The sequence below is a fragment of the Lactuca saligna genome, chromosome 7 (genome assembly GCF_052625555.1).
Source record: "Lactuca saligna cultivar CGN05327 chromosome 7, ASM5262555v1, whole genome shotgun sequence".
Classification (NCBI taxonomy): domain Eukaryota; kingdom Viridiplantae; phylum Streptophyta; class Magnoliopsida; order Asterales; family Asteraceae; genus Lactuca; species Lactuca saligna.
This window is the reverse complement of record NC_136423.1, coordinates 135,285,666-135,296,385: the sequence shown is the minus strand read 5'-3', so window position 1 is coordinate 135,296,385 and position 10,720 is coordinate 135,285,666.

The following is a 10,720-nucleotide window of genomic DNA, read 5'->3' as shown; positions in this document are numbered from 1 at the left end:
GGAATGGTTTTAAAAACTAAAAAATTGTTATGATTTTTGGGATATTATACGTTGATTACTTAATTATACTTCATGCTTTAAAACTTTTACCAAAATATGTTCGTATGTTTTTAATTTGTTTGTATATTTTTAATATTTTATGAATTAGTTTTATATGTTTTTAATTAATTTGTGTTTATTTTAAAATAAAAAAATTAAGTGACTTTGAGAAGATGTGAAAGTGGGGTTTACATACGTTGTGAACCGGGAGAGATGAAACAGAGATTAGAGAAAAAAATTAATACCATAATAATATAACAATTGATTTTGAAACGAGCATGAACCTATACCATAAACTCATACTCCTATATTTAAACAACTTTCACGATTTAACTCATTGAAGAAATTATAATAACGGTTTGTCACATTAACATCAAATCAACCCCATAATTATTCTATTACATAACGTCTGCTAGAAAGGACTAAATAGGACAAAATATAATGTACAAACTTCTTGATGGTGATGGAACATAGTATGTGATGTAACCTAAACTATGTGAAAAAATGATCATATCCAATAAAACTAAAATCCTAAATTTTAGTTCCACTAAAATAAATGGAAAATAATGGAACAAAGCCATCATATCAAAACTAAAATAATTCTTACATAGTTGTCTTTAAATATCAATAACCAATTTAAATAATCAACTTATACACATGTTTTTCATCTTAAAATCAAACTTGAATCTAATCAAATTATTATTTCATAAACATTCAAACCTACACTAATGCGTGATTGTGTTTTATTATGCAATCCACGTCGATATTTTTAAGATTTTATTAACGAATATGATTTAAATCATGAACGAATTGAAACAATTATATCCCACCGTCATTAAAGATATAAAATTGCATTTAAGAATCATCCAATATCTAAGAAGATATGGATCTTCATTTGTCAAACCCACACCACTTTTATATATATATATATATATATATATATATATATATATATATATATATATATATATATATATATATATATAAAGAGTAAATAGAGTTGTAATTAGTGGAAGGGTTTCATGTCTTCGAATGTACTGAGTCTTCATATCTTTTGTAATCTATTTTACTAAGGCATTGTATTCAAAGCTTAACACTTAGTCCTTAGTATATTTTTTGTACGCTTTCATCTCCTATAAATAAGAGTGTTTACTAGAGTCATAGATACGAGTCTTTACAGAATTGCCATTTTGTACTCTGTAAAACTTGAAAGCGTAATAGAGCTTAAACAAGATCATATTTACATTTGTGTTCTAATCTAGCAATCTTACATTGATCGTTAAACTCTGATTCATTTCATACTTGATTCATTGCTTCTTCATTTGGTATCAGAGCAGGAATCATATCTCTGATCTGATTTTCATCTTTTGAAAAGTTTTTAAATCAACTTTTTGGTTTAAGAAATTCCGCACTTTTTGAAAGTGAAAATTTCATTATATCTAAGTCTGTAATTCGATTTTGCATTTGAATCATTGAATCGAGTGTTCTACTAGTGATTCTAGTTTGAATCATATAGTTTGTTGTCAAATTATCAAAGTTTCTTAAAAAATTCTCAAGGTTTTATTCCGTACATCAATGGCGCCTTTCAATCTAAATTCCATGACTTTATTTTCTCATCTTCTAGGATCATCCACCAAAATTCCTATGCTAATCCCTGAGTATTACGATCAATGGGTTGATCGTATGCAGGATTATGTCAACGGTTTGATGAAGAACTGTGGAATTGCATTTCTGATAATCTCAATCCACCAACGAATATTCAACCAATTGGATCATCTTCTGGAAGTTTCGTAGTTGAGAATCAGTCTGATCGTTTGAAAAAGCTATAGAAGAGATGCGTGAGAGAGCTAAGAGGAGCTTTGCCTCCAGTTGTTTACAACTATGTAAGGAGTTGTACAACTACAAAGGAGATTTGAAACAATCTCAAGGAGAAATTTCAAGGAAGTGAGAAGACGAAAGTTAACTCTGTAAAGCAATGCTTAGTGGAACTGAAGGACTTCAGACAGAAAGATGGTGAAACGATTGAAGTTTACTACGATCGTCTTAATGAATTAATCTATCGATGCAATCGATATAGAATCACCAGATCGGCCATGGAGTTCAATTTAACTTTTGTTATGGGTCTTCGTAAGGAATGGTGTAGTGTGAGCATGATGGTTAAGAATTAAGAGAGCTTTGGGAAAGCGAAGTGAATGAAATTGCTGAAGTATCATGAAAGCGAAGTCTCATGAAAGCGAAGTGAATGAAATTGCTGAAGAATCAAAGGCAAGTTTGGGAGGGCCACTAGCTTTGGTTTCAAAGATCTCTAAAAGGGAAGTTGAAAAAGATGAATCGGACGAAGATGAAGGGTTCATCATGAGCTTAGATGATGAGGCAATCGCTATCTATTCAAACAATCATGTGAAAAAGTTCTTCAAAAAGCCATTCAATTTGAAGGCAAAGTCATCTGAGATAAAAGGGAATTTTGTGAGTAAAATTTTTGGGGATGAGAAGAAGAAGGAAGAGAAGAAAGATATCAAGGTTGTTGAGGGCAAAACAGAGAAAAAGTTGAAGGGAGATGCTGGGATTGATTGTCATTATTGCAATGAGGCTTATCATTTAGCTAATGATTGTAGGCTGAGGAAGAGAGATGAGAAAAAGAATAAGATGAAAGATGAAGCATAATATGTGGAAAAGTTAGAGGAGGTGCATGCGAAGGAAAGGAATATTTCATTAGTTGCTCATAGTGAACAAGAAGAAGATGGAACTTATCAAATTTGGTCATCTGGATCAGATGATGAGGAGATGCGAAATCCAACCCACGGAGAAATGTATGCGAAGATGGAGGAAGAATTAGATGAGGAGGCATACATAGTTCATGGGAGATGCTTCGTATCAAAAGTCGCTGACAAATCTCAGATGACTACAAAGGTACGTAATATTCTTGAATCTTTCAATATTCCAGTTCATGCTTATAATTTTGAATTAGTATTTTTCGATGAAACCGTTACTTATTTTGATTCAATTATGATATCTGCTAGCAATGAGGCTAAGAAGCTGTATGTGCAATTGCTAGAGACACAAAAGAAACTAGATTCGAAAATTACTAAGATAGATTGTTTAGAACTTCAAATAACTAATATAATTGATAGGGATAATTTGTCGAGTGAATCTAAATTGTTGTTAGCCTAGACGAACATTTACTGTAATTCGGCTAAAAGATTGTATGGGAAATTAACTAAACTACATCATTTATGTGAACTCAGTAAATAACAACATAGAAAATTGTTGCCATTTTTAGCTTATGAAACAGCTACGGTAGATAACATTTCGTATGACTGTGAAAAAGAAATAGTTTATTTTAACAATGTTCTTAATGATAAGTATAGATATGGAATAGTCAAAGTAGATGAATGTCTTGATTCAACTGAATTGGTTAATATTGTAAAAAACACTTTGACTAAGTCTGAACAAATTCACATCTTGAAAAAGATTGAGAATTTAACATCTGATTATCAATCTAATTTTGCTGATATTGAGGATTATTCTGACAATATAAGTGAAATCAGTGATATAGAGGATGTTGATTGTTCTTAGTTGTCTATTATAAATGTTGCATCATCATTTAAAGGAAAAGAAAAAGGTAAGTATTTGTTGGTTGAGATTGACACTGATCAACCCTCAACTTTGAAAGTTTGTGATGTGGATTTTGTGGAAGTAAAAGACAGCCTAACAGATGATAGTGATGATGAGAAAGAAGAAAAACAAACAAAGAAAAAGGAAGTTACAAAGGAAAAAGAAATTCCTCGTATAGTTGTTAACCAAGTTTATGGAGATACACAAAAGTTCGAAAAAGTGCTGACTGAACTAGGTGCTCATTACCTAGAAGCAAATACGGTAGTTTACCCGATTTTCAATTGTACTGATGATGTTGTTTTTTCCAAACCAAGTCTTCGTAACAACTGGAAACGTTGAAAATGTCAAACCGGAATTCAAGAAATTGGTGGAATAAGACAACCTGAAAACCTCAGAGGATGGGTTCTTTGCAAATCCAAGTACAACTGAAAACAATCTAACAAAAAATCCGTATGTTTTTCAACGACAAAAACCAAAGAGAAAATGGATTGAAATATCAAAATTTGAGAAAGAAGTCGTTAAACCAGTCGTTGAGGAAATTAATGATGAAGTAAAACTAAATTCAAAGGAATTTAAAGAAAAAATTGTCAAATTTTCGAAAGAAAAAAATGTTTCAAAAAGACAAGCACGAAAGAAAATATTTTGGCAAACAATTGAGTCTCGAAAAATGTCAACTCAATTATCAAAACCATCTTTTTCAAACAAAAATGTGTCTGAATCAAAGTCATCAAAATATATTTTCAAAGTGAAAAATTCATCTTTTTCAAAAGTAAAACAAGTTTATCGTCCAAAAACACATACGAAGTTTGAAGAGAAAACAGCCCAAAGTTTTTGAAAGAGTCAAAATCTAATATTTAAAACAAGATTTCTGATAATTCATTGAATTCTCATTCAACAAAGTTTTTTACTCCTCGTCAACATTTTAAATCAAAAGTTGATACTTCCTATGCTGAATCATATGTTTCAAAACCAAAAATTGATTTTGTTCCTCAAAAGCCAAATTTTCCTAAACATACGAAGAAACAAATATAAAAGGCTTCGCATGAAAAAGGCATAACTTCAAGGAAAAATATAGATCATTGGCTTGAAGGACGAGGAAAAGTTTATCAATCAAGCAAATACTCAGAGGAACAAATCGACGAAGCTTATGAAAAGTATGTTAATACTTCTTTGAATGGAAGTTCATCCTCAAAAGATTCAAACATCTCCATGAAACCTTGGAGACCAGTCACAAAAGCGAAGACAGTTCAGTCACAAACTCAAAGTGCAAAGGGTAAAGTCAGTGTCCTTCCGAAACCAACAAAATGTTATATTTCGGCTCCTACAAATGATGATGTGGACATTATTAATAGTCTCAAAACTAATGTTTGTGACTTGGTCAAAAATTCTTCATTTACTTCCATGTTGAATTCTAATTTCAAAGGACCCAAAAAGCCTTCGGTACCTAAATTCTTTTAATGATCGCAGGTACTATGTGATGAGCAATACGATAACAAATGGTTTACTGATAGTGGTTGCTCTTGTCACATGACTGGAAAGAAGGAGAATCTATGAGAATTTCGAAGCTTACAAAATGATGGAGTTGTCAAATTTGGAAACAATCAGAGGTGCCAGGTCAAAGGATATGGGAAGATTACAAATGGTCAATTTACTGTGAATCGAGTTGCTTATGTTGAATGTCTGCAACATAACTTGATAAGTGTTTCACAACTAGTTGTGGGCACTGGGAATCAAGTTCTTTTCAATGAAGAAGGAAGTATTATTTTTAATGTCAATACAAAAGAAGTTCTGCTCAAATCAAAGACAAAAGGTGATATGTTTACATTGGATATCAATCCAATTGTCGGCAAACCTGCTGTATGCCTTCTTTCGAAGACTTTCACATCTCAACTTTCGAAACATCAACGACCTTGTTATTCAACATCTGTTAAGAGGTTTACCTGTGCTTAAATATGGTAATGATTCTTTATGTGAAGCTTGTGAAATTGGCAAGCAACATAAACAAGGTCATCCGATAACAATTGACTCAAAGTTTGTTGAACCATTGGGACTATTAGATATTGATTTATGTGGTCCTTCGACTGTTTCAACACTCAACAACAAAAAATATATTTTAGTTATTGTTGATCATTTTTCTAGATTCACATGGGTTTATTTTATTAGAAAAACATTCGAAGTGGCACAAATCATGATTGATTTTATCAAGAAAATGGAAACAACATTGAAAAAGACTGTTCGCAAAATCATGGCACTGAATTTAAGAACAATGTTCTTGATTCATTTTTGGTGGAAAAAGGCATTTCACATAATTTTTTCTTCTCCATATACTCCGAAACAAAATTGTGTTGTTGAACGAAGAAATCGCTCACTATGCGAAGCAGCAAGAACCATGTTGCATATGCGAATTTACCTCAATATCTTTGGGCTGAGACAATATCCACTGCATGTTTTACTCAGAAAAGATCTTTCATGCACAGGCATTTTAATATTGCACCATACGAAATTCTGAATAATTGTAAACCTAATGTGAAATTCTTTCATGTTTTCGGATGTAGGTGCTTTATTATGAATCTCAAGGATCATCTTTCGATATTTCAAGCAAAAGCTGATGAAGGGATTTTTCTTGGATATTCCAACAATTCTGTCGCATATCGTATGTAAAATAAGCGAACACGAAAAGTGGAAGAAACTTTCAATCTCACATTTAATGATTACTATGTTAAAAAAAATGAGCATACATTTGCAAATCATCCAATTTTACAAGAAACACAAGTTGAAAATGAATCTTTACAAATGAATGATATTGATTATGATTTGATTTTTGGAATTTCAGATCATGTAGTCAATGCTGAAATTCATGCTCCTGATAATCAAATACCAGAACTTTCGAAGTTTACTGATGAATCAACATCAAATCCTCAAGAAATAGACGGACATATGAAAAATGATCCAGTGGTGGAGGAGCATGTGGATTCAAATACTCTATGTCACACCCCAAAACCTGAATGGCGGAATCGTTCGGGGGTGGAGGACGTCATGTATAGTATCACAACAATGCAATGTATTAAACAAGCAACAACATCATCCATTGCATTAATAATATAATTTCATACAAGTGTGTTCTGTCAAGTTATATAGATACCAAAAAGTACATCAAAATAAAATAGGAGTCTTGAAAAAGCTCCATCCTCTCAAAAACCTGGCACCGGTACCTGTCTACTAGCGACTTGAGAATACAATTTATTTTGAAAGCGAGTATCAGCTTTAAAGGTGGTGAGATCATAAGTATATTAGTGTCTGAGTTTTTATGAAAGCATTTGTAAGATGTTTGTAAGATGTAATGTATAAGTTTTGTAAAGTTTGTATTTGTTTGAACTATCCTAGAAAACCCTATGTTTCCTACTAAGAGTAGCCTTTTACCAAGGAATCTAGTAACTGTGTGCATCTCTTGTAAGAGTGTGTATTTTCCCAAATCCGACTATCATTAACCAAAAATATAGTTTTTACATTACCGTGCATCGTGTGAATGTTCACGAAGTGAATGTAATAGGAAAAATACTATAGTATTGTAGTGTTGTATTAAGTAACTACTACTGTACTAAACTACCTTAAACCAATTATTATGTAAAGTACCATGTGATTGGCCTGTAACCTGCTACCGATTCAGTAGTAAAACGACGATGTAAGACGCCGTAAGAAATGACATTTGGCACCCGTAGAATTGTAAGTCCCACTGTAGCGAGCAGCAAGGTGGAGGATAGTCAATCCAGTATAGATCTATACGCAAACTCATAAGCTCCCCAATTAAGGAGATTATGGACATAAAAACGGTCATGGTAAATAGTGCCATGACCCGTTTAATGGCTCACATAACTGAATGTAATGTATATGTAATGTATGTGCTAGCTGTATTGTGTGTTCTTTCTCTGTCTAGCCTGTATGTTTGTTTCTCATCACTATGTATTATGTTTGTTTCTCATCACTATGTATTATGTTTGTTTCTCATTACTATGTATTATGTTTGTTTCTCATAACTATGTATTAAGTTTGTTAATTATCAATATGTATTATGTTTGTTTCTCATCACCATAAGTTATGACTCATGTATGAACTGACTCTTTGTATGATTCATTATTCTAGTGTTAGTATTAGTAAAACGCTAAACTACGCCTATTGTAGTTTACTAGTATTATAACTTGTACATATGAAAATGGGAGTATATCCCTGCTACCCAGGGTATTGAATTGACTGGAAGAACCTTTATGTCTAAATATGTACACATGATATATAACTAATAGTTAAACGACCTTCGGATGGATACCCGATATCCTACCAGACCACATCCCAACGGGGAAATGGAAATAAGGCGGGTTAGCCTTCCAAAGTCCTTCAGACATTACTTATATAACTATACATATCTAGGAATGCAATTTACAAAATGAAAGTACAAAAGAATTTTCGTAAAAGCATTTGATATGTAAAAGAGTTTTTAAGACAGTTTGAAGTGAAACAGTTTGAAAGTAAGAGATTCACTTGTTGATAGTTATTAATCACATGTGATTGAGATAATAACTATCATAACATTACTTGTATTCCCCCCCATAAAGGTATTTATAAACATTTGAAAACATTTAAAAGGTTAATTTAGGGGTGTGAACTCACCTGTAGTGAGTGGATTGGATTAAAGTGTTGGATACGATGCTTGGTGACAAGTGGAGACTTGTACGCACACAACAAGCCTAGTTATCATATAATCAATATATAAATAACTAATTAAGCACTTTATCTCTAATAATTTAAGTTAAGACACTCTAGAACTTGCTAACACTTTGTTTCAAGTGTTAAAGATCATAAGGGTTGCAACCAAGTGTTGTAGGGCATAGCTAGTGAGTGTAGGGTTCAAGAAAAACTCGCTAACGGAGTTTACGGCTCTTAGGCACTCAAAAAATGAGTTTACGGTCCTAAACGCATGAGTTTATGGTCGTAAGATCATATCGCTTTAACCATTTTATGATTTGATGCTTTATAAGGCCCTTAGAAGCATTACTAATTGATGGTTAAACCTTTGCAAGAGATTAGGGCACAATTCTCCCCCTTTGGAGAGTTCACATCCCTAAGACCATATTCTTTTGGTTTTACTACCATAAACCCTTTAGGGTTATGGTATTTTGATGTTTTCTAGTCCCTAACTTAACTAGGAATGAATCTAGGCTAGTGTCCAAGGCTTAGGAAGCATTTAAAGCACACTTTGGCACCTTTATTTGGTGTTCACGGTCCAAGAACTTCTTGGGCCGTAAACACCTTACTCTTGGTGTTCTTGGGATGTTTTCTTGGTGTTTAGCGAGGTAATAAGTTGTTCAATACACTAGGGTTGGAGTACTTAATAGTTAGAAGCTTGAAAAGATGCTAAGAGCCCAAGAACACTAGTGTGTGTTCTTGGTGTTTTGGAAATCTTATCAAAACACAATAATGGATGGATGAAAAGGTGTGTAATCACTAGTTGTTATGTTATATCAACTAATCAAGTCGAGAAAGACTTACGTTTTCAGGAAATCGGGTGAAAATTGGGATGATACTTGAGAGAGTTTGGAGGTTACTCTTGAGGTTGCAATTGAGAAATGAAGTGTTTTGGGGAGTAAAATCATGCTTAAGTATGACTTTATGGTTTTTGGGGTCCAAACATAAAAGTTTAGCCGCGAACTTCTAAGCTGCGTGGTATTCGCGATTTTGAAATTTCAAGACTCGAGGCGGCACATCTTTTCAACCGTTCGTTTAAAGAATAATTATTATAATAGTCAAACAAACTTTAAATTTGTTAAAAATAAATAGAAATGAAATTGACTTATAATATGAAGTGATTGACTTTTAGGGTTTGACCGAATGAAAATTTCCGGTTGTCACATCGTCCCCCTGTTAAAGGGAATTTTGTCCCGAAATTAAAGTTGAAGCAATTAAGTTATTACAAATAACTAAGTAAAAAGATGATGATATTTTAGTTTCATCTAATCCTCTCGCTCCCAAGTGAATTCAGGTCCCCGCTTGGCGTTCCAGCGAACCTTCACTATCGGGATACGGCTTTGTTTCGTTTGCTTGACCTCTCGGTCCATGATCTCTACTGGTTCTTCCACGAAGTTGAGGCTCTTGTTGATCTTACTGTCGTTGAGTGGGATTACAAGAGTCTTGTCGTACAGACACTTTTTCAAGTTCGATACGTGGAAGGTAGAATGTACATTACTGAGTTCGCGCGGTAAGTTAAGTTTGTAAGCTACTGGGCCGATTCTTGCGAGAATCTCGAAAGGCCCAATGTACCTTGGATTTAGCTTTCCACGCCTTCTGAAGCGTATCAAGCCCTTCCATGGTGAGCCCTTTCTGTCATTCTATGTAGGCTTTCAATCATTCACGGATCTGAACAATCCTCTCTGTCGTTTCCCGTATGATCTCTGGACTTGTGAGAGTGCTATCAGGAACTTGTCCTTTAGCTAACTGGTATCACTCACTTCAGCCCAGCACAGAGGGGATCTGCACTTTCGGCCATAGAGGGCCTCGAATGGAGCAACCTTTATGCTCTTGTGATAATTGTTGTTATAGGAAAATTTGACAAGGGGTAAATGATTATCCCATGCTTTCCCAAAGTCGATCACACAGCCTCGCAACATATCTTCCAAGGTTTGGATAGTTCTCTCACATTGCCCATCTGTCTATGGATGGTAGGTTGTACTCATGTCCAGCCTAGTTCCTAAGGAACTTTGTAGCGACTGCCAGAACGTCGAAGTTAATCTACTATCTCTGTCCGAGATAATGGATAAGGGAACACCGTGCAGTCGTATAATCTCCCTAATGTAAGTTCTTGTAAGCTTCTCCATCTTGTTTGTTTCTTTAATCGGCAGGAAGTGTGCAAAATCGGTCAATCTATCAACGATGACCCATATGGTATCGAGTCCACCCATTGTCTTGGGAAACTTGGTTATGAAATCTATAGTAATCCACTCCCACTTCCATTCCGGTATCTCCGGCTGTTGTAGTAGACCGGAGGGTTTCTGGTATTCGATCTTGACCTTGGCGCAAG